The sequence below is a fragment of the Euprymna scolopes genome, chromosome 9 (genome assembly GCF_053919585.1).
Source record: "Euprymna scolopes isolate OS-2025 chromosome 9, ASM5391958v1, whole genome shotgun sequence".
NCBI lineage: Eukaryota > Metazoa > Mollusca > Cephalopoda > Sepiida > Sepiolidae > Euprymna > Euprymna scolopes.
In genome coordinates, this window is record NC_136490.1 from 21,543,054 (window position 1) to 21,567,105 (window position 24,052).

General features: G+C 34.1%; 1 pseudogene; it reads left to right on the forward strand.

The window, feature by feature from the left end:
* The first annotated feature begins 19,023 nt into the window (after positions 1 to 19,023).
* On the forward strand, positions 19,024 to 19,140 carry LOC145285052 (5S ribosomal RNA; annotated as a pseudogene).
* Positions 19,141 to 24,052: the final 4,912 nt, after the last annotated feature.

Genomic DNA, 24,052 nt, shown 5'->3' on the forward strand with positions numbered 1-24,052 from the left:
TTTGTGTCTCATGATTACGTCTTTTTTGTTCTGAGTGACTGTCGTTTAATTGTCATGGATTTCCATTTCTTGTAATAAATAATTTTACTAAGAATTCTTCATAAGTTTTGGTTTCGGTTTCGATTATCACTGAAGATACTCTAGTTATATATAACTTTTTTCTTCATAAGTTTTGGTTTCCGTTTCGATTCAAGCTGTTGCACTCAAGTCATATGGATATATATTTTATTTTTGAAATCATAACTTTATAATATATAAGAATCGATAGAAAACTGACTCTATAATAATATATACAAAATCTGCATATATTAAAATATCATATTTAAACGTATTTTACGACCGGGCTATTCCGGGCGTCGCTGCTTGCTAAAATAAATACTTTTGCAGTTTTAACAAAAGAGGTACAATAATATCAGGGCGTCTTTATTTACGCTGAACATTCACAGAATGCCAATATCAATATATTACATATGAAAGAGTCCGCTTTGGAATTCCCACAGATCCCGATAACCAGGATGAATTAATCAGATAAGACGAAGCTCCACACACACAGAGTAAGTTAAAGCAAGTTTATTGCGCCAGGGTAGAATGTAACAAATTAGGGATTGACACTCGAATGTATTTTGGACTAGCTTATTATCTCCCCTTGCTTTATCGCTTGTTAGCGTCTTTTATGGACTGAATAATCTATTCTCATGTAATGTCTGGATCTACCACTATATCACATCTAATATGAGAACTATTATCTATAATATAAATAATGCAAAATATCACCCCAAAAATTCTGTAGCACATGGCGTTCTATACTTCTTTTTGATTGATTCTAATACCTACATTGTCAGTTTCTTGTAATAATTTTCCATGGGCCATTCTATTTATCCGTCTATGAGATAATTGTTTATTTTGTGCATATATTATGTAAGCTTATCTTAAAAAAGGGTTGATGTGCCATAAGACAACAAAACTAAATCAAATACTGTCGAAATGCAACGAACCATAGCTTTCTCAAAATTAAATATAAAATTCTCGACCTATTGTTGCTTTCTAATTAAATATTTTTTCCATCGACAGATCCGGAGCGAACGCCATGGGTCGATTTGTGACATGCGCAGATCATAATTTAGACGCCATATTGAAGAGGCAGCTCGAAAAATACAATCGACTCTGGCTTCGATGAGTTTTGATTTAAACACATTTTAATTTTGCCTTTCACCGAGCAGAATGCAAAAGCCAATAAGAGTTCAATAGTAAAAAGAAATAAAGCAGAAAAAAATAACAACAGATATAATAAAATATAATAAAATATAATAATAAAATATAATAAAATATAATAAAATATAATAATAAAATATAATAAAATATAATAATAAAATATAATAAAATATAATAAAATATAATAATAAAATATAATAAAATATAATAATAAAATATAATAAAATATAATAATAAAATATAATAAAATATAATAAAATATAATAATAAAATATAATAAAATATAATAATAAAATATAATAAAAAAGAAAAAAAGAACTATCTAAGTTGCGTCCATTCAGTCAGCGCCTCAACCAACAAAAATGATATTTAAAACCTAATTGTGACAATTCAACGTACACACTATTTCAAACTGAAATGTAACAAACGAACGTAAAATATAATTTTTACTATAGTTTGGAAAGATGACGAATATGATTTTTTAAAACTTAAATGTGACAAACCAACGAAAATTTTATTTAAAACTAAATGTAACATAATAACGAAAATTTAATTTCTAACGTAAGTGTGACAGACGAACTGAAAATTCCATTTAAACAAGTGTTACAAACGAATGAAAACACTTTTCTCACAGCTATATAACAAACCAAGAAAAATGCTAATTCGCACTCAAATGTGACCAACCCGATGAAAATTCTATTTCAGAGTTAAGTGTGACATTTTCTGTATTCATTCGTTTGTAGACTGTGGTCCTCATCGCCATAGTTGTTGTTGCATCAACACGTTTCGACCAACCCATCCTCTGGCCTTCTTTAAGTTTATTAAACAACAACTATGGCGACGAGGACAACAGCCCGCAAAAAGAATGAATACACAAATTATGATACCTCATCTCAAAGGATCTATCTATCTATCTATCTATCTATCTATCTATATATATATATATATATATATATATATATATATATATATATATATATATACATCAGTGTAACAAACACACAGAAATGTTATTTCTAATGATAACGTGACATACTGACCGGCGTAGTTTCCAATTAAGATATTTGGACGCATCTAAATTGAAACACGTCCTGATTAAATTTATGGTTGCGATCTACGCGTTTAGTGTTTGAACTAATATTTCTTCCGTGCTGAAAGACGACAGACCGGCAGACCGGAAAACAAAGCCTTACATAGATATTGTAGGACGCATAGGCGAAACAGGAATTATATAAACAGTCAATAAAATAAAATGCAATAATGCTAAGCGTTTATTATATTCTTTTCTATTTTTATATTTAAAAAAAAAAAAGAAAAAAGAAAAAGGGCGCCAAAAATGAACACCCGGGCGCATCCTTTTTAGTGTCTCTAACTTGGCGTAACATCGTCTTTAGATATTAAAGCGGGCCGATCGCCGGTATCGTTTAATGGCTAATAATAACGAACAAGATGGCTTCCTTTTCGTTTCTTCGTAGTTTTTTTTTCATTTTCTTTAAAGGGTTAGTTGGACAGACGGCGAGGAGGGGCAGGAATCACTAAATTCATTCCGTCATTGGATATTGCAAGAATGGCGTTCAATATCCCGAACGAGTCGTGAAGGTTCTGGTTCAATTGCTACAATGCACCAGGTGCAAGGCTCGGTCGTTTACTCCTCCTCTCACTGCTTCTTTTCTTTTTTCTCTCTCTCTCCACCTTTCCCTCTCTCATCCCCCTCCCTTACTTCTTCTACCAGTTCTAAAGCACTATTTCTTTCAATAATACAAATCTAATCCAAACTGCTACTAAATTTCAATCGCCAGCCTTCCTAGGTCAAATAAATAGATTGATTAAAAAAATGACCAACACTAGAAATAGATGGGTTCGATAGGCGATAAAATGGAGGAAAAATCAGAACAATGCGGGTGTGCCAGAGCTAAAAAGTCCTACGGCGATATTATCAATTTTTATGTGTGTGAAAGCGTGTAACGAGACCTCCTGTTGTATGTGATTCTTTACAAACCAGCATTCAAGCGGATAGAGAAGAATAAAAAAAAACAAAAAAAAAAAACGATAAATAGTATATATATACATATATATAGTAAGTTATATATATATATATATATATATATATATATATATATATATATATATCAGGACTGTATGTCGATGACTAAAATATATTTTATAAAGCTCCCCTCTTGGGTTGAGCACTATCGTAAATAATCTTACTCGCTACTTAATTTAGCTGAAAAAATGCGAAGCTCGCGGTTTGTTTACAAACAACGTTTGAGCACTTTACGAGTGGCGGACGGATGTTTATTTGAATAGACATTCGGACAGATTAATTGCGGCCACCGCTTCCGTAGTCAGGGGGTAGAACTGCCGACTGTCATCACGACGGTTCTAAGGTCGATCCTCGGCTTGGGATAGGTGTTAGTCTAGCGGCACTGATGAGTTGTGAAACAACGAAACAGGACTGTATGTCGATGACTAAAATATATTTTATATATATATATATATATATATATATATATATATATATATATATATACCATAATTTTCTGCGGGGTAAAAAATTTCATTATTACAATCATGACAGGAAGACCCGTTTCATGAAGTAATAGCTATTACGTTATGGAAGCATTTTCGTAATGCTGTTCTTCGACCTTCACCTGCCAAATTCCACTTTTTAAATTTTCACACATTTGCACTGATTTTCCTCGGCTGAAATCCAAATATAAAGTTTTGCATGGGCTCGAAATACGTATATCGATATATATGACAGAGGAGTTTGGTAGGGAATGTTTTAAACAAATATATATACGCATACATAAATATACATAGTGAGAGGTTTGTGTTTATTAAAACTTTTTTACGTAAATATTACGCACGTATAAATCATGTAGAATATCTGCATGAATATAATTACACGTAACAGTTAACTAAAAATGATCATCCCATAAGAAAACCGAAAAAAACTAATAGGGAATTAATTAAAATGAATGTTTTAAAGAATATGCAAATTAGCTAGATCTTTTGCAGACGAATACAATTCCACGAGCCATATATAACAGAGTTGTATTTTATTTTTAAATAAATAGAAAAAAAGGGGGTTGTAATATGAATATCAACACACACACAAAACTCATAGGAGCATAAATTTAATTAAGTTGAAGTACATATAAAGTACATGTCGCAGTTGTTTTCAAAATCGTATGGCCCACTTCGCTGTAGAGATCATTAGACCCGATGAGATCTTCCACTTAGGATGGTCGCTAGAAAAGCGTTAAATTTGAGGTTGTAAATTTTATTGTTTACATTTTATTTTGTGTAAAGTTTCATTGCATCTGGCTTAATCACTTTTTCGATTTCCACAGATGAGATTTTAAGCATCTCTGAGTGTCTTATAAGATTATTTCAAAAACTTTATAAAAATCATTATTTGTGAACACAACTTACCGTTTGAGAAATTTCACGCTTTTCTAGCGACATCCCTGCAGTTTTTTTTTTTTTTGCAAGGAGAGTTTATCTTTGGAATTCCTTTTCCGCTTCTTGTTTTCACTACCGTATATGAATAAATTTAAATACAATTTAATTAATAAAAATTCGCTGCTCAATTACTAACTTGATTGCCCCTATAAATGTTACCACGATTAGAGTAGCCGTTGCATTTCAGTCGCAAGATACCCTGTTTTGCGTGGACAGAAGTAAAAAAATAAAATAAAATACGAGTTAGTTATAAGGAAGATAGCAGAGAAAGAAGAATAGTATACATCAATACTAGTTGGAATACCCGTTACAGGAAGGGTTTTCTAATAATGTGACACTTTGAATAAGAACACGATATTAAATCACAAAATAAATCAAAGCAATAATGAATTTCTTGGGGTCAATATATTAAATCCATTGTTCTTCATGTTCATCGTAAAATAGGTTCTCCTTATCACTCTAAAAACTTTCTCACGCCTGAGACAATTTTCTATCTCTACTAAACTACTATCGGATTATGTATGGAAACATATCTGTAATTTTATTGGCTCCACACTTTCTTCTTCATTGACACCTCTCTCTCAAAAACGTGATGTTGCTAGTCTCAGTCTTTTCTACAAATACTATTATAGCAATTGTTTGATCTGTTTCCTGCTTCCTTTATTCCAGCTCGTTTTACTCGTTGATCTAGTGGTCTCCATCAATTCATCATTTTAATACCTCATTGTAATACAGCTTCCTACTCCAGTAGCTTCTTTTTTCCAAAAATTGCAATGTTGTAGAACTCCCTTCCTGCTCATTGTTTTCCTTTTACCTACGGCCTTGTTCTTTTCAAGACTAAGGTCAATAGGTATCTCCTGTCTTTGTAATAATCAGTTTTCGTTATTGTTAGCCCCTTACATCAATTGGTTTCATACCTTGTCTCGAGCGATTTCCGTTAAAAAAATATTGCGATGTTATAAAATATGTCAAAATAGAAACCACGCGACTCATAGCATGGACTTGGAAAATAATTTATCATGGACAAAATTCCAATTTTTTTTATTTTGGCACTTTGGAAGCATATTAGCAACTCAATAATAAAGAATAATGTGTAAATAAATATATATCCGTCTTGTCACACAAAAGATAGCGTGTAAGAAACCATCAAATAAAACAATTTCAAGTGTTTAGGGGAAGGGAGAAAGCAACAATTCCCTCCGTCTGAAATGAACCGGAAAGAAACCGATCATTCTATTTCCATAAAGAGACATTCTTTTATATTCATTTTCCCTTTTCTATTTATTTGCCGATTGATAGTCTTTCCTGTTTTCCTTTAAAACTTTCCAGTTTCAGATGCTATCTATATATCAATACGATAGCGCGTGTGTTATTTTATGTGTCACGATTACATCCGGGTCGTTTAATTGTTAAGTACTTCCATCTCTTGTCATAAATAATTTTACCAATAATTCTTCATAAGTTTTGGTTTCGGTTTCGATTATAGCCGATGACACTTCAGTCATCTATGTTTTTATAAATAATTTTATTAATAATTTTTTATAAGTTTTGGTTTCGGTTTCGATTATAACTGATTGCACTCCAGTTATGTATTTTTTTTTTTTTGTAAATAATTTTATAAGAATTTTTCATAAGTTTTGGTTTCGGTTTCAATTATGGCTAAAGGAACTCAAGCTATATATAAACAGGCGTCAAAAAGAAAGCCCGCACTTGTAATTTTTTCCAAAACTGCAAATTTAAGCTAAATTTAATGTAACTGTTTAAACAAACTATACCTCATTTGATTGGCCTTTTATTCTGCTATAATTTTACCTGTTCACATCTGACTTTTAATTGAAATATTCTAGTGTTCAAGTCAATTTAACAAAATAACTATATATATATATATTTATATATATATATAAGGTTTTATTTCGGTTTCGATTTAAGCTAATGCACCCAAGTCATATATATATATATATATATATATATATATATATATATATATATATATATATATATATATCTTTTTTTTATATCGCAACTTTATAATATATAAGAATCGATAGAACATTAACTCTATAGTAATATATACGAAATCTGCAAGAATTAAAATATCATATTTAAGCGTACTTTACGACCGGGCTTTGCCGGGCGTTCGTGCTAGTTTAGATAAATACTTTTGCAGTTTTAACAAAAAAGCAACAATAATATCAGAGCGTCTCCATTTACGCTGAACACATACAGAATGCCAACATCAATATATTACATATGAATGAGTCCCCTGTGGGATTCCCACAGGTCCCGCTAGTTTTATATGAATATTAGTGCGTACACTGGTCAAGCATGATTACCTTTTCCGTCATTTCTTATTGGTATGCAATAGACACAATTTTATAAAGCGGGAGACAAAAGACTGTCCAATAAAATGTGTGCATATTCCCAATGTCATCCACAAGTTTATATCATTTAGCAAAAAAAAAAAAAAAAAGAAAACAAAAGAAGAAATCATAATTAATATTTTAATAAATTAAAAATAATACCTTATATTCTTGTCATATTACGCCTTATAGATGGCTGTATTAATTCTTGTCACTGTCATTATTGCCATCGTCGTTGCGGACCTAGGTCCTTTTCGTTTGTTGATAAAACTCACGCCGACGCTGACGTTTACTTTATAAAAGGTTTATTAAAAAGAATAGAAAAAAATAAACTGCTTTCACATGCGAGAGAGCGAGATAGCGAGAGAGAGAGAGAGAGAGAGAGAGAGAGAGAGAGAGAGAGAGAGAGGGGGGGGATAAAAATAGGCAATCAGACAGACAGACCTTATTTTAAAAAGAGCATGCTTGGCGTATTTTTTCTGTTTCTACCTTTTAGATGTAGTTTTTTTAGTTTTCTAATTAATGATTCTACTTTTTCTTTTTCTTTTTGCGTTTTTAATCCTAAAGTAAACTTTATTCTGTGTATACAATTGTTTGCTATTTCAGTTCTACATTTTAATAAGTTTCGAGGTTTATAAAGTTTATAATTTCAGATTTCTCATTCAGACATAATCTACATGTGTCTCTAACATGTAATTGCCTGTTGTACTATCTTTCTTCCTGTACTTGCCTATCGTACTATTTTCCACCTCGATTATTGGCGATCTCCGTTTTCTTTAAACTTTCAATTATTGGTAGCTAGTGCTGTCTTTATTTGACAATTTTGTTACTGGATATGCTTTTATGGTCGTAATATTTGACTTTAAAATAGGAAGTTTATACCCACGTAATATTTTATGGTATTCGGACTTTCCTTTGGTAAATATTTCTAAACGATGTTTTTGGTTAGGCATTCATTTTATTACTAGACAACATGTACAAGTTCTACAATTAAAACTTTACGTTTTGTTATCAATTTTCCTATTACTATTTGGATGTTTGCTATTATGGCTTATTACTTCTTCTAATGGTTATATTTTTGTTCGTGTAATAACCTAAACTCTAATAGCAAAGACTCGAAAGGGATTGAGTGGTGGAAATTTCGGGAGACTAGTTGTAAATTAGACTCCAGAGACTTTTGTAAATGCACAATCACTTGTGACGTCCTGTGCGAGAAACTCGAAGAAAAAAATAAAATATAATAATAATAATAATAATAATAATAATAACAATAATAACAATAATAATAATAATAATAATAATAATAATAATAATAATAACAACAACAATAATAATAATAATAATAATAATAAATAAAAACAAAAAAAGTTAATTATTACTTCGAATTTATTTCAGGAAGCAGTCTCAATTGCAATATAAATGTATAATTCTGTCTGTCCATTTAAATTTGACTAGTGCAAATCCTCTAACATGAATGCGAAAAGTGGCAAGGCGAGCGACTGACAAATAACTTAGCTGAATGTTGCTCCGAACTTGTAACCGGAAGCAGTCTTGTTTGCGATATCAACGTGGAAATTGTCCCGACTTAGAACGAGGGAATTAAATGCTACCACAGCATCAGGGGAAATTGCCTTCCTCGTCTTCTTCCCATCCAACATTTCTAGCAACTAACCACTATGGTGTAAGGTAGACCTATCATCAAACGCCTTCTTTCAGAGCCTTACTACCGACTTTTACTAAGTAGAATACTTAGTTAAAATTATTTAGTTTCTTATATATATATTTTTTAAATAATAATATAAAAAAAAATTAATTTTAATATTTTTATTTTTATTTGTTTATTTTATTTTTATTTGTTTTTTTTTATTTCTTTTTAATTTCTGTTTATGCCTTGTATGTATGTGTGATAGTGCACGATACATCCTGTATACAGGGGAACCAAACACTATACCTGCGTCAGAACCACAGGTAAAACAATTCTGGGCTCGGTATTGCCACAGACACCAAAATATGAAAAAATGTCAATTACAAATAATTCAAACCATGGGACCCAGAAGAAAGATCTGGGTGTCATGATCGGCAGGTGCTCCTTCGGTAGCCAGCATGGGAGACGCGGTTGTCATCCTGCGAATGTTGGCCAACTTCTTAATTTCAGAAACTCAAATAACATGGACGCTGAACAGGTAAGCATAATCTCTAATTTCAGGGAACAAAATGACACCGAACAAACAGTACAGTCGTGATAATCATCAAAATGGAAAAAACGAAGAAAGAAATGGACAACAAAAGAGAATAGACTCGTAATGGAATGCTATCATAGAAGTCATCCTGAATATAGATATGGAGGTTATTGGAAACGAATGAAAGAACTATAGGAACTCTCCAGTGACCACCAAGCGACAGAACAAAGAATTGCGGACCAAGCAAGACTGATACTCAAGAAAGGTTGACTCTCTAAACAAGAACTAGCAGAAATTCAGCGAAAAATAAATGATGAAACTGAACAAGAAACATCTCCCCAACGGAACTGCCCGTAGAAAAAAACCCATAAGTTTAGGCCTCACAAGTAATAACACCAAAGGCTCAGGACCTACGAAGACCGAAGACGACAAACGTTGAAACCGAGATCAATGAAACAGAACTAACAGAGAATGAAGTAAATGAAATAAATAAAATAAATAAAATAACACAGTTCATGAACGAGGAAAAAACAAAACTCCCATCGTTAAAGAACCAAGAGCAGAAGAAATTAAAAACAGAAACAGAGAAGGTTAACAAGCTCCGTCCACAAATCCCAACAAACACAATCAAAGACTTAAACAACCTCATTTACGCAGGCGCCAAAATGGTAAGTATGAATCTCAAATCGGAAAAACAACCGGGGATAAGCGGACCGACAAAACCTGGATGGGAAATAAAACTAGAAACCCAAATACACAAACATAAAAAGAAACCAAAATGATCAACAGGAAGAAAGCAATGTGGAGAAAACGGAATATTGGAAATGTAACTGGCATGGAGAAGCTAAACAAGAAACATGAAGAAGTGGACCAAAAATAAAAGCAAAAGAAGTGAGATTGAGACGATATAGATATAAATCTGAACAATGCAAACAAAACAGAACATTTGAAACTAATGAACGCCAATTCTACCAAAATGTGAACGGAGGAAAAACAAAAACAGAACAACCAAATCCGACAGAAACAAAACTCTACTGGAGTAACATATGGGAAGAGCGACGAGATCACAATAGAAATGCCGAATGGCTGAAAGACATGAAAGGAGAGTTACAACAAATCGAAGAAGGAACAGTGAATGAAATCAGCAAGGAAACCAAATGGCAAACTGGAGAGCACCAGGGCATGACGGGATACATGCATACTGGTTAAAAAAATTCACAACCTTACACGAAAGGCTAGCCCAAAACCTGAGAAGTTGTATACAGGAAGCAAACGTGTCAGACTGGATTACAAAAGGTGGAACCACACTGCTACAGAAGGACACGGAGAAAGGAACCGTCCCCAGCAATTATAGGCAAATCACGTGCCTACCCACCATATGGAAGATACTGACAGCACAACTGAGGTAACAAATCTACCACTCCCTGAATAACCGTGGACTCATCTTCGAAGAACAGAAAGGATGCCAAAAAGGGAAAAGAGGAACGCATGATCTGCTATATGTTGATCAAAAGACTCTAAAGGAGATAAAAAGGAGGAGGAAAAATTTAGCCATGGCATGGATCGACTACAAAAAAGCGTACGACAGGATCCCCCAAGCATGGATAATAGAATGCCTAAAAATGTATAAAATACCAAGCGGGGTGTAATAGAAAATGCAATGAAAACATGGAGACTGGAATTGACAGCTGATGGACAGCACATAACAGAAATTAACATACAAAGAGGCATCTTCCAAGGAGACTCATTATCACCATTACTGTTCATCATAGCCATGATGACCTTGAATAGTATTCTGAGAAAGTGCCAAGCCGGATACAAGTTCCCCAATACAGAGGAAAAAATGAACCACCTGATGTACATGGACGATCTGAAACTTTTTGCAAGGACCGAAAAAGAGCTAGAGACACTAATTAACACTACCATGATCTTCAGCCAAGATATCCAAATGGAATTTGGAATGGAAAAGTGCGCACTACTAGTTATAAAAAGGGAAAACTGGAAACGACAGAAGGCATGGAACTACCCAACCAAACAGAAATGAGGGCACTGGAAGAACAAGACGACTGTAAATACTTGGGAATTCTGGAAGCGGGCACTATCAGAGCTACAGCAATGAAAGAGAAAATTGGAAAGGAATACCCCAGGAGAACAAGAAAACTCCTGGAAACTAAATTATATAGTAGAAACCTAATAAAAGGTATAAATACATGGGCAGCGTCACTAGTGAGATACTCTGGACCGTTTATAGGGTGGACAAAAGAAGAACTGAGACAGCTCGACCAGAAAACCAGGAAACTCATGACCATACATGATGCACTACACCAAAAGGACGATATTGACAGACTCTACGCGAAAAGGAAAGACGACGGGAGACGACTGATCTGTATAGAAGACTGTGTGAAGGACACGACAAAAGAACTAGAAAAATACATAATGCAAAGCACTGAAAGGATAATTATGGCAGCGAGAGACACTGAAAACAAAACAAAACAAAACAGAAAACAGAGAGACAAATGACAAAACGAGAAAAGAGAAATGGGAAGAGAAACAACTCCACGGAAGATTCATAAGAATGACAAAAGATGAGAATAACGAAAACACCTGGACATGGATGCGAAAAGGACATATAAACCGAGAAACTGAATCTCTAATAACTGCAGCACAAGATAACTCGATAAGAACCAACCATATCAAAGCTAGGATCGATAAAACACAAGAAAATAGCAAATGCAGACTCTGTGGACAAAGAGACGAAACGATAAACCATATAGTAAGTGAATGCAGCAAACTGGCCCAAAAGGAATACAAAAACAGGCATGATCAATTGGGGAGGGTGGTGCACTGGGAATTGTGCAAACGGCTGCATTTTGAGCCATCAGATAAATGGTACAAGCATAAACCCGCAACAGCACTCGAAAACGAGAACCACAAAATCCTATGGGTCATGGACATCCAAACAGACAAACCCATCCAAGCAAGAAGACCAGATGTCGTAATAATTAACAAGAAAGAGAAATCCTGTCAAATCGTAGACTTTGCTGTCTCAGCTAACCACAGAGTGAGTATGAAAGAAAAGGAGAAACGAAGCAAATACACAGAACTAGCCAGAGAGTTAAAAGGGGTTTGGATGATGAAGAAAATCAAAATAGTATCGATAATAGTAGGAGCACTAGGAACAATTCCGAAAAACCTGGAAAAAAATGTCAGAAATTGGAATCAGAGGAATAGCCGCAAAAATACAACGCCTAACGATAATGAAAACGGCTGAAATATTAAGGAAAACCCTTGAATGCGGAGAATAACACAATACAATATAACGAAGAAGCGTTACAGGGAATGAAGAACACCGAAGCTGCAGAACTACATGTTATACACTCCCATCATGCATCCCCTCCATTATTTCACCACCGTTCCCCCGATAGAAAAATGATACCAAAGAGCAGAGAAGGGTGAAGGAGGATGGAAAGACCGAGGAGGGAGCACTGGCCAGACCTCCGCTGGACAAGTGTGAAGAGAACTGGGTCTTTGGGAGGCTTAGTGCCACTCAAATTCCAGTATAAACCAATGACCACTGCCAGCGAGAAATCAATAGTACAAGCTGTTGCGATGATGAAAATTTATTTGCAAATGCTATCGAAGGAGGAGGAGAGAGCTGGACGTCTGGGGAGACTTGTTGTCACTCAGCTTCCAGAGAACACCACAGGTCTCCAATCAGATCGTTTTTTGACTTGTGTGAAAGCTCCATGTGAGCCAATAATAATAATAATAATAATAATAATAATAATAATAATAATAATAATAATCATAATCATAATAATAATAATAATAATAATAATAATAATAATAATAATAATAATAATCATAATAATAATACTGAAAAAAAACAAACAAAAAAAAACGTCGAAACAAGAATGAAAGAGATGGCTAATCAAATATAACAGTAACAATAATGAAACTTCTGAAATATTTAGGAAAACCCTTGAATGCGAACACTAAGCCCAGCGTACAGGAACTGCTACAGATGTAAAACACAAAGGAACATCACAAGAAATCATGAAATCTGAAAGTGTATAATTGTATCTCTGCCTCCTTTGTGTGTGTGTGTGTGTGTGTGTGTGTGTGTGTGTGTGTGTGCCACAATAAACTGGTGCCCCACCAGAGAAGATTCAAGGAGGATGGAAAGACTGAAGAGTGAAAGCACTAGCCCGACCATCCGCTGGATGAGTACAAGGAGAAATGAAACCTTGGTGAAGCTTATTGCCACTCAGCTTCCAGTGAAGATCAATGGTCGCCGCCAACGAGAAACCAATGGTAAGCGGCTCTTACGATAAGGCAAATGCATATGCAAAAGTTATCGAAAAAGGTGGAGAGTACTGGAAATCTAAATAATTTTTAAAAAGTTAAAATTCTCAAAGCATCTTACATTAGAAGACAGCAATCTACTTCAGGTGTTGATGAATAGGAACGAAAATAGAAAGTAGAAGAAAGAAACGTAAAAAACACAATAAATTGTATCGAGTGATGTGAGGTTCAAAGTATATACTTTTTTTTTTACTTTCTATTTTGCTCCTATTTACTTTCATCTAATCAACACCTGAAGATGATTCGCAGTCGAATCGAAAGCGCTCGTGATAACAATGAAACTTTCATCAATATTTTCGATTTTGATTATAAAAAGATTATACAGAAAAACGAATCAAATATATATATAAAAAAAGAATCATAATGCAAAATTTCTCCCTTCTATTTAATAATGTCTGCTTGAATTGATATATATATATATATATATATATATATATATATATATATATATATATATATATATATATATATATACTTCAGGATAGTTTTTATTTAACAATCAGTTGTTATGGAAACGCGAGATTGTAAAGTTTACAAAATATTACTGGCAGTAATATTCGGATATCTTACACAGCTATGCGGATTAGCCAATATATATCTTGGACCTTATTACCAAACGGATGTAAAGAACGCATAACATGGATTTTACCAAGCAAGCTGGATCTAAAAAGACTTTCATATCCTTTTTCTACAAATCCTCCTACTACAGGACTTCTGATAAATTAATTATTTTGACTTTGACTTTCCATGTTTCACTGACTTTAGCAAATAGGGTGCATACTTTTATAATATTTGCTAATATCTTCTCTTCTCTGATGAGATGGTAGATATCGAAACCCTATAGGTTAAGGAGATTAATTTTCTAAAGCATTCTTTGTCTTGCTTAGAATAATAAAAATTCTTTGATATGAAACTCAACCACTTCATTTCATTTCAATGAGAGTTTTTTGAAATTCATTGAATCACAATTTAATATATATATATATATATATATATATATATATATATATATATATATATATATATATATATGTATGTGTGTGTGTGTGTGTGTGTGTGTGTGTGTGTCCTTCTATTCATACGTGTATTTGCGCACGTGTGTCCGTGTGCGGGTATGTTCAATTACGTATGTATCGATTCCGCGAACTTAGCAAAAGTTAAAAACCGACGTTAACAAATCTTAATAAGTCTACAGTTTCGCCATTCCTGATAAAATATTTCTCCACGTCTCTAAATCTCCAGCCTAAGTGACAGCCATGCAGCGGGGGGGGGGGGGCGAAAGTCATACAAGAAGGTGGCCGTGGATAAGGAAAACACAGTTTTATGGATAGGCTGTTCAGTCAGGCAGGACGGGAACGCCGGGCGAGGGAGTCAGGAAAGAGAGGGGGAATCGCACAACTTTCACTTTTAAGGACCCGTCTCCCTTTCAGCACCTTCCCGGGTTCTTATTTTTTTGTTTCCTCTCTCACTCTTCTAGAGAAAGTAATCATGGCCGCTGCTTTAGTGCCACTATCAATCATCGACGGCAAACACCAAATGTGCGGACCGAGCGGCCACTGATCGACAGGATTGACATCAGACCCTGACGAGGGTGCAGCCAGCGTGACGGTTGAAATTAACATTGCAATCAACAGCCACGCTGGCACGTGATCACGCCCATTGAACGACACTGATGCATCACGGGAATTTTGCAAATCCTTACAATAACCCTGACGCCATCTTGTTATTGTTATTATTGGTTATTGGGGATCGTTCGCATTTTTTTTTAATTCCAGTTTGATTTATTTCCATGAATAACGTTTATTTTTCTTTTCGATTTTTCTTTTCTGTTTTATTTTAGTATTTTTGTGTCTTTTCTATTTATTCTTTCATCCTTTAATTTTCTAGAATTCTTTTTATTCCTTATTTTTCACTCTTTATTTATTCTCTATTTTTGTTTTTCTTTTTTTTCTTAATTTTTATATTTCTTTCATTTTTGTTTCTCCCTGATGCTACCAGATTAAGCTGTCTGAAGATACCGCCCACCCCGACCCAAAATGCCGTAAACATCGATATTATTCAGTTCTTTTCTTCCCGTTTGCAAAACTCAATCATGTTCTGCAAAGTCAAAAACAAAAACAATTTCTTCTACAAAACAATCAAGCCAAACATCATGAATGAATATTTAAAGATATATAAGGAACTTATAGAATAAAACATTTGCCAAAATGATTCGACTCGAAGAGGGTTGGTATGCTGTAAAACAAAGCAACCAAACTAAACACCATGAATAAATATTTGAAAATATAAAGAACTTGAACCGTAAAACCCTTTTGCTAATATTATCAGATTAAATGTTTCATAGTACGGAAAGGGTTGATATGCCGTCATACAAAACAACCGCAATCAAAGCAAATGTTATTTCTTCTGTTATAATTGTGGAATTTCTTTCTTCATTTTCTTCTTTCCTTCGTATTTTCCTTTTTGTTTTTTGTTTGTTTGTTTCTTATCTCCTTTCTGTTTTCTTCTTATTGACTTTATTTGTTTCTTGCTTTATTTCACTGACTTCTTTTCTTTTTTTATCCTATTTTTCAACAGTTCTTTCCCTTTCTTCTTTTTCTTTTTTTCTTTTTCTTTTTTTTCTTTTTTTCTTTTTCTTCTTTTTCTTTTTCATTTTTCTTTTTATTATCCTTTTTTATTTTCGTTTCATTTTTATCCTATTTTTCAACGTTTTTTTTCCATTTCTTTCTTTTTCTATTCTTTGTTGTTTCTTTACTTTTCCTTTCTACTTTTTTTTTTATTATTTACTAAAGGATAGATTGTCAGTCGAATAATAAAGAATATTGTTTTGTAGCCGACAGATGTATGTGTACGTGTGTGTGTGTGTGTCTCACACACGCACACACACGTATATATATATACATACATATTTCTGTAGAAATATATTTTCATTATAATATACACCATTCCTTATTTAAGCAACTCAATGTAATTACAGAGCAAGATAAAGAATAAATGACAAAAACTATATTCCAAAATTCATGATGTTGACCATCTTATAATTTATTCCTTTAATCCAGTTGACTTTTACAATTCATGACAGTATCTGTTTTGTAGCGCAACTGAGTGATATAATAATTAAGTGATTGATTTTGCGCTATGAAACAGATACTGTTAAGAAATGTAAAAGGCAACTAAATAAAAGGAATAAATTATAAGATGGTCGACATCATGAATGTTGGAATATAGTGTTTTGTCATTTATTATCTCTCTCTATTTCTCCCCCCCCTAATTCTCTCTCTCTCTCTCTCTCTCTCTCTCTCTATATATATATATATATGTGTGTATATATATATATATGTATATATATATATATATATATATATATATATATATATATCTGTGTGTGTGTTTGGATTCGTGGATTGTCTAGTTATATAAAACGCCCTTCTATTGTCGTATGTGTGTCAAATGTTCATTATGTCCTGTATGTATATAAAATGTTCGTTGTGTGTGCAGACGCTTTTTCACAAATACACGTAGTTAAAAAACGTGACACATAAACTTTCATAGACAGCTTTTTACAATCCAACGATAATATGTCTGCTTGTCTCAGAACAAAAGAATCACATCCATTTTCATTGGTCCAAAATCCTAAAAGAACGCCGTAACAACGAGCTATATTTTACATGGGTTTATTCATCTTATGGATTCCCTTGTCGGCGTTTGGCACGTTAAGTCTCTTACTACATTTTCAGTCGTTCTCCTGTCCGCTTTCAACAAAATCGTTCACACGTCTGTTCGCTAAGGCGTTTCTCACCAACTCACTAGTTTGGTCTCTGTTAACTAACTATTACGTCAGCAAACCGGAACCACATGTTCAAGGACACAAGGCATATTATCTCTCAAGTTAGCCTGAATTTGTTTACTTCCAACCAAATTCCAATCTATTTTAAAATTCCTAAATCGACTTAACGTTTCCCGCTCTAAGTACATATTTTCTGACTTCTAATTGTGTTATTTTTCTAATAATAATAATAATAATAATAATAATAATAATAATAATAATCGACCAGGTTACTCGGCGTTGCCCGGACAATATCTAACAATATTATAAGAGGACTGAAAATGGTGAATAGAACGAACAATATTTGATCATTTATGAGGACAGTTATGACAAGTATTTGTTGACCTTCTATTTGAAGACGAACAAGTTACAGTATGTAGAGAAGCAGCCTCGTAGTATTATAGAAAGTTCGCTAATTATTTCTTACAACATTATTCGCTGTGATAAATTTATTTACTTGAGATTTTAGATCATTAATAGAGTTTTTTTAAAAACTTTCTTGAAGTTTCCAGGATCATCTAAAATGGATTGAAATTTGTAAAAATATCCAGTTTTTTTTAATTTCTACATATATGTTGGTTTTATCCCCGTTTCTAACAATTAAGTTTTGGTGGTTTCTTAGTTCATTGGCAGCATTTTTTTTATGTTATTGGTTAAAATAGTAATAAGATATCCGATATTTTGTAAACGTTAACACCAGCATAGGGCGAATACGAAACTAACTTAACCGTAACGTTTTAGCTAGGTTGTTCTGGCCATATTATAAATATAAAAATAAAATTCTAAAAAATTTTTTTTTAAATTAATTATGTGAAGCAAAGAAATATAGAAATCTAATTTAAGAATTCAACGAATAGTTTTATTAAAAGATATTAAATGGCTACGGGGTTTTATGGTAACTTCTTATGACAGGTTTTTAAATAATGATACGAAAATTAGGTGATATATTAATATTTAAATAAGCTCCTGACAAAGATGCGTCCAGGATAAACTTTTTCGCATACGTCTTTTCCTTTAAAGGAAATTTCTTTAAATAATGTTTTGTTGTTAAAGTGTTTTTTATTCAAGAAGTCTGAAAAAAGGCTGGTTATGTGAAAATTTTCAAACGCCATAATGTTTGAATTTGTCTAATTAGTCTCGAAACAATTGTAACTTACAATGAAATACACTTTTTGTTGCTATCAATTCCTTTTTTGAAGTCTTGGTTTTGTTAATACAGTATATATATATATATATATATATATATATATATATATATATATATATATATATATATATATGAGGAAAGATTATATAATCAACAAAAATCATGGGAAGCACAGGTGCATCGTATAAAACTTTTATCCCTCGGACTAGGATAGAAACCTAAGAAATAAACGCTATTAAAACTAAGTATTAATTTCATGGATGATAGTCATGATGTTATGTGTGTCTTATGAAAGCACTGTTTCTCAAACTATAAACCACGAATGACTATCCAGATTAAAAGAAATGCGCAAAAAAAGTACAAAAAGAAACACAAGTGGGTGTAAAAAGTGGGAATTAACAAAACAACTCAACTGTTACATGACCTTCACAAATCAATGCTAATTTTATAGATTTCTTCTTAACAATATACGGCATAATCGCGTTGACAGACCGGTTCTCGTCAGATCACCGAAGTTAAGCAATGTTGAGCCTTGTTAGTACCAGATGGGTGACCATTTGGGAATTTTAGGTACTGTATGTGCTCTCTGCTTATCTCGGCATTTGTTTCCAGTCGTCCTGTACTTCACTTGCCACTGGTATTCAGCAATGTCGTCTCAGGAGAGGAGTGGTTGGTGATTGCGCACCTCCTGACACAAAAATTTCATGCGCAGGCAACCCTTCGTGGGTATCCGTAGTCTGTCCAAGACTGAAGGAGCCTAATTCTTAACAAGAAATACTTTGCTATTCAAAACATAAAATATAAGTCAACATTGTTTATATATATCAAGATAAATAATTGTGCAAAAATCTGATTTAAAATCATTCGAAACGCGTGCATTTTTAATTTAAAATTAAAGACACTTTTGAATTAGTAATGAATACATTTAACAAATATACAAGATGTAAAATGATTTTTTATCTTTCGGAAAATAAAACACGTTCGTTGTTTAACAAGTTTTATGAATCCCGCAGTAATTTCTTTGAACAATATTGTTTGGACTGGTATACATTATACTTTTACTGTAGAAATGTTTTTGAAGAATGGTGAATCTGTAACTGCAACACAGGGACTTTTTTCGAGTTCATTACAAGTTAAGACGGTATGATGCTATTTCAGATAGAAAATCAATACAGCTATGGGTTGCAAATTTCAAAGCTACAGGCTCGGCACTAAATGAAGCCATATTGAAGGCCCCGAAGCGCTCGAACGCTAGACAGTATTTGAACTGTGAGACTTTCTATTACTCAATCTCCTGCTCGTTCAGCTCTTAAACATGCTTTGGCCTTGGGATTGTCTGATCAAACAGTTGGAAGAAATCTACATACTGATGAGCAGTTCCATCCATATAAATTTATGATTGCTCAGAAACTGCACGAGCGTGACTGGGAAGATCGCATGTCAAAACGTGGGAGATATTTCTGCTGCACCCTGTACCCTGTACCCTGTTTGAAGTGAATAAGAATAAAACAAGTGAGGTATGCATGGTCCCCCGTGAGTGCACAGCGAACGAGGCATAAAAATGACTAAGTTCAGCATTTATCCCCCCCCCAATTTAGCCCCAAATGTACCCAGGGGACGTCAATTCCTGGTGAAAATGAACAAACGGCGCAGTTTTAGGCCTTAACAAATGTAAATTTGAGTTCTGCACCATGCAAAAAAAAAAAAAAAAAGAAATGACTAAGTCAATCATTTGCTCCCCCCTCATTTAGCCCTATAAGTCTCCAAGGCCTTAACATATTTACATTTGAGTTCAGCACCATGCAAAACTGCTAAATAGGCATACACAGAAAATTTTGGACAAATATGGTAAAATAGTCCTAAAAACTGAGTGTTTTTATTAGCCCTAAAAGAGCCCCTGGGGCACACCCAAGAGTTATCGTGAAGTATAGACAAACCAAATTATATAGAAATCAATTAGTTACAACTTTTCAGAAAGTTTTATAAAAATACAAGGCATTCATTTTTTTTAATAAGCACAAAATTTTAGCCATTTTAACCCGAAAGACAACCCTGGGGGGTAACCGAAGTTTTCCCCCGAAAAATCCGTTCTGTTACTTTTTTTTTTACTCATATCATGCTTAATGTTTGTGCAAAATTTCAAAAAATTCCAAGGCGTAGTTATTGAGAAAAGTCTGGACAGACGAACGGTCGAATGGACAAGGGTGAATTTACAGGTCCACTCTCCTTTTGTCGGGGGACCAAAAAAAAAAAAAAGAAAGAATTAATATCTTTATGTATTTCGGCTCTTAACCAAGAATCACATATTTCCTGTTATATTATGACTTTCCTATTCATACACGTTTCAGTTTCTAAATTATAAATAAAACAAACTAAATTAAGCTCTCTTGTTTGCTGTTTATAGATCTCCGACACTAACGCAAACCCCAGGATATTAGTGCAAAACTCACGAATGCAAAATTACTATTCCAGTGAAATTTTCCGGAACATGTGTAACAGAGCGCGGCCACACGTATCCAAATACCAAACCGTGTACGAAATTACATCACGGCAAGGGAAAAGAAAATAACTATAAAAAGGAGAGACGATCACGTTAGAGACGTGGGTGACGTCACAGTCGTAACGAGAAGTCACGTGTGGCGGAAGAATAAGGTAATAAATGTCGTTGTTATAAAAAAGAAGTCGAGTTATTACTTTTTATTATGTTCCTTGCGACGTACTCTGCTACAACGTGTTGGGTCTACTTGTCTAAACATGTGTACTATGCTACTATGAAGAAATGTCTTGTTTAATCTTTTTATAGGGCTCTGTTTGAAATTGCATCTCAAAAAGTCACAAAAGCAAAGGCATCATATTTTTTTTTTAATTCTAGACTATTTTCATTTAATCGGCGTTCGGTGGTGGTGTTTCTACTTGCATTATTTTGTTTGATAAAGAATGCGTTTTAGAACCAAGACATTAATTTTTCTTCCAAGTAGAGTTATATCCCTTTTTTGGTATGACGTCAGTACAAAAAATTAAAAAAAAAAATTAATATATTCTAAAAAGGGAGTAAATCGAATTAAATGTTATTTTCATTTGTTTTTAAATTACAAAACAGGTAACAATCCACGAAAAAATAATACTATTGCGAATCAGAATCAAATATTTATTTTGTAGGAAGAAAAATAACGATAACAAAAGTCATAAAGAAACTGACTTTACTTTATATAGTAAATTATTTTTCAAGCTAGTCAAAGTATTTACTGTAAGAAATTAAATCGAATTACATTTATTAACATGTCACAACGATCCACAATAAAAACTGATGATCTGAATAAAATATAGATTTTGTAGGAAGAACTCTATCGATGACAAAAAAAAAAAAAAAACGACGGAGAAAATGAATCTACCTTAAGTGGTTGACTATAGTCGAGAGCGACCCGAAAGTACATTTCATAAGTTGCTACAGCGGAGTGTACAGGAAAGCATACTTCTATTCCCTGGGTTACCCCACTTGCCCTTGACTCTCTTTTTATAATGCTGAATGTTTAGCAAGAGGGCATCAAGTACCATTAAAGCCTTTAGTATGATTTAAACGAGATTTGAACCCCGGTCTCCAGACCCATTACGAAATCTTTTACTATTATGTCAAATAGACCGGTTAACTAATAGAGTTGGGTATATTTGCTGACGACACCACTCTCTATAATAGGCACGAGGGGAAAACGAATGAACACATATCCAAGGCAATGGCGGAAACCCTAGAAGAAGACCCCCCCAATCTGTAGTGGAATTGGAAAAACATGGATGGTTACGTTCAATGCTGCCAAGACTAAGCCCGTTTTCTTTAATAATTAAAAAAACCTTCTCAACCGCCAACAGCCATGGCTAAAGATACATTACCTTCAGACTCTTCGGCTTAACGTTCACAGGGAACATAAGTTGGAATAGATACATCGAGAGCATTCCCAAGTCTGTTGCTACGAAGGTGGGCTCTCCCTACCGTGCTAGAAAGTTACTTATGCCTGAAAGTATCCTGTACCCTTACAAGGCCACTATTCGTCAATGTATGTTGTCACAGTAAGGTTGATGCATCTGCTACTAGTCTCTCACTCCTGGACAGGGTTAAAAAAGAGTTGCCAACCTGATAGGTCTTGAACTGTCATCTAAGCTTCAGCCTCTGTCCCCTCGACGAAATGTTGCCCCCCTCTGCCTATTTTACAATTATTTTAGTGGTGGATGCTCTGACTAACTGCAAGCCCTTGTACCCTCTCGACGTAAATACTCCTCGACAAACCCGACAAGCAGCAAAGTTCCACCCCCTACTAAGTAGAGATCCCTAGACATAAGAAACCATTCTACTCTAATAGTTTCTTCCTAAGAATTGGTAAACTTTGGAATTCCCTTCCGAGTTCCTGCTTCCCCAACTCTACTGACACGCAGAAGTTCAAGTGTAATGTGCACAGATATCTTTCTGCTCAACTCCCTACATAGTATCCCTGCAAATTATGCTCCTGATAGTAGCCCCCTACATCAAAGTGGCGCTGTGCCTTGTTAGGGATGAAAATGGAATAAAAAAGTAAATACATAGTAAAAGGTATAATGTACTGTAATTTGTCATTGTTATGTTAATATCTGGCATCATCACGTTGACACGCTGATTCTCATCAGATCACCGAAGGTAAGCAGAGATGAGCCTGACCAGTAGCAAATGGATGACCATTTAAGAATACCAGGCGCTCTATAGAGTGGCGAAACAGCACTACTGCCAAAGGAAAAGTAAGGCGCCTCCTTCTTTCTGCTAGTCTGTGGGAGACCCTTGGGCAAGGGCTAGAACCCACTACTACCCCCTCCTATTCGATCCGGGTAACATGAGGTCATGAAAAGGAGGTAACTGATGTAATACGGAAGCAATCCGGAATAATTCTGTTCATGGTTTCATATCTCGCTGTGCCGGGTACAATGGCCAGAACAATCGCCCAGTATGGGCACTGCTCGGACAGAAAGAAACTGCTACCTGCGGTCTATACAATTGGAAAGAGAAAATTACGGCAGTACATGAAAAACGCTTTTGAGAAACAGAGCGTTGTGAATTATGAGCAACAATGAATTCATGAATGTATTGAAAGAAATAGATAGAAAGTCATAGCCGTCAATGCCTGTACCAGATCAGGACACCACTCGAATGAAAGTTAATATAAGATTCACTTCGAAATATCTGTGTGTGTGTGTGTGTGTTTGTGTGTGTGTGTGTGTGTGTGTGTTTGTGGATATCTTACGATTTGCGTGGGAGTTTTGTATTCTGTTCGACAATTTTACTGACTGTGCGCTTTTCCTCCTTATAAAATCTTTTTCATAATTGCTAGTTTTTTTTTCTACCTCTTTATTATTATTTTACGACAGCAATTAACCTTTAATTGAGATGCCATTTATCATCAAATCATACGCTTCCTATATTACAGCCCCCTCGTCCTTTCATCCTTACAAAGTACATTGTCAGCCTCCAACCATG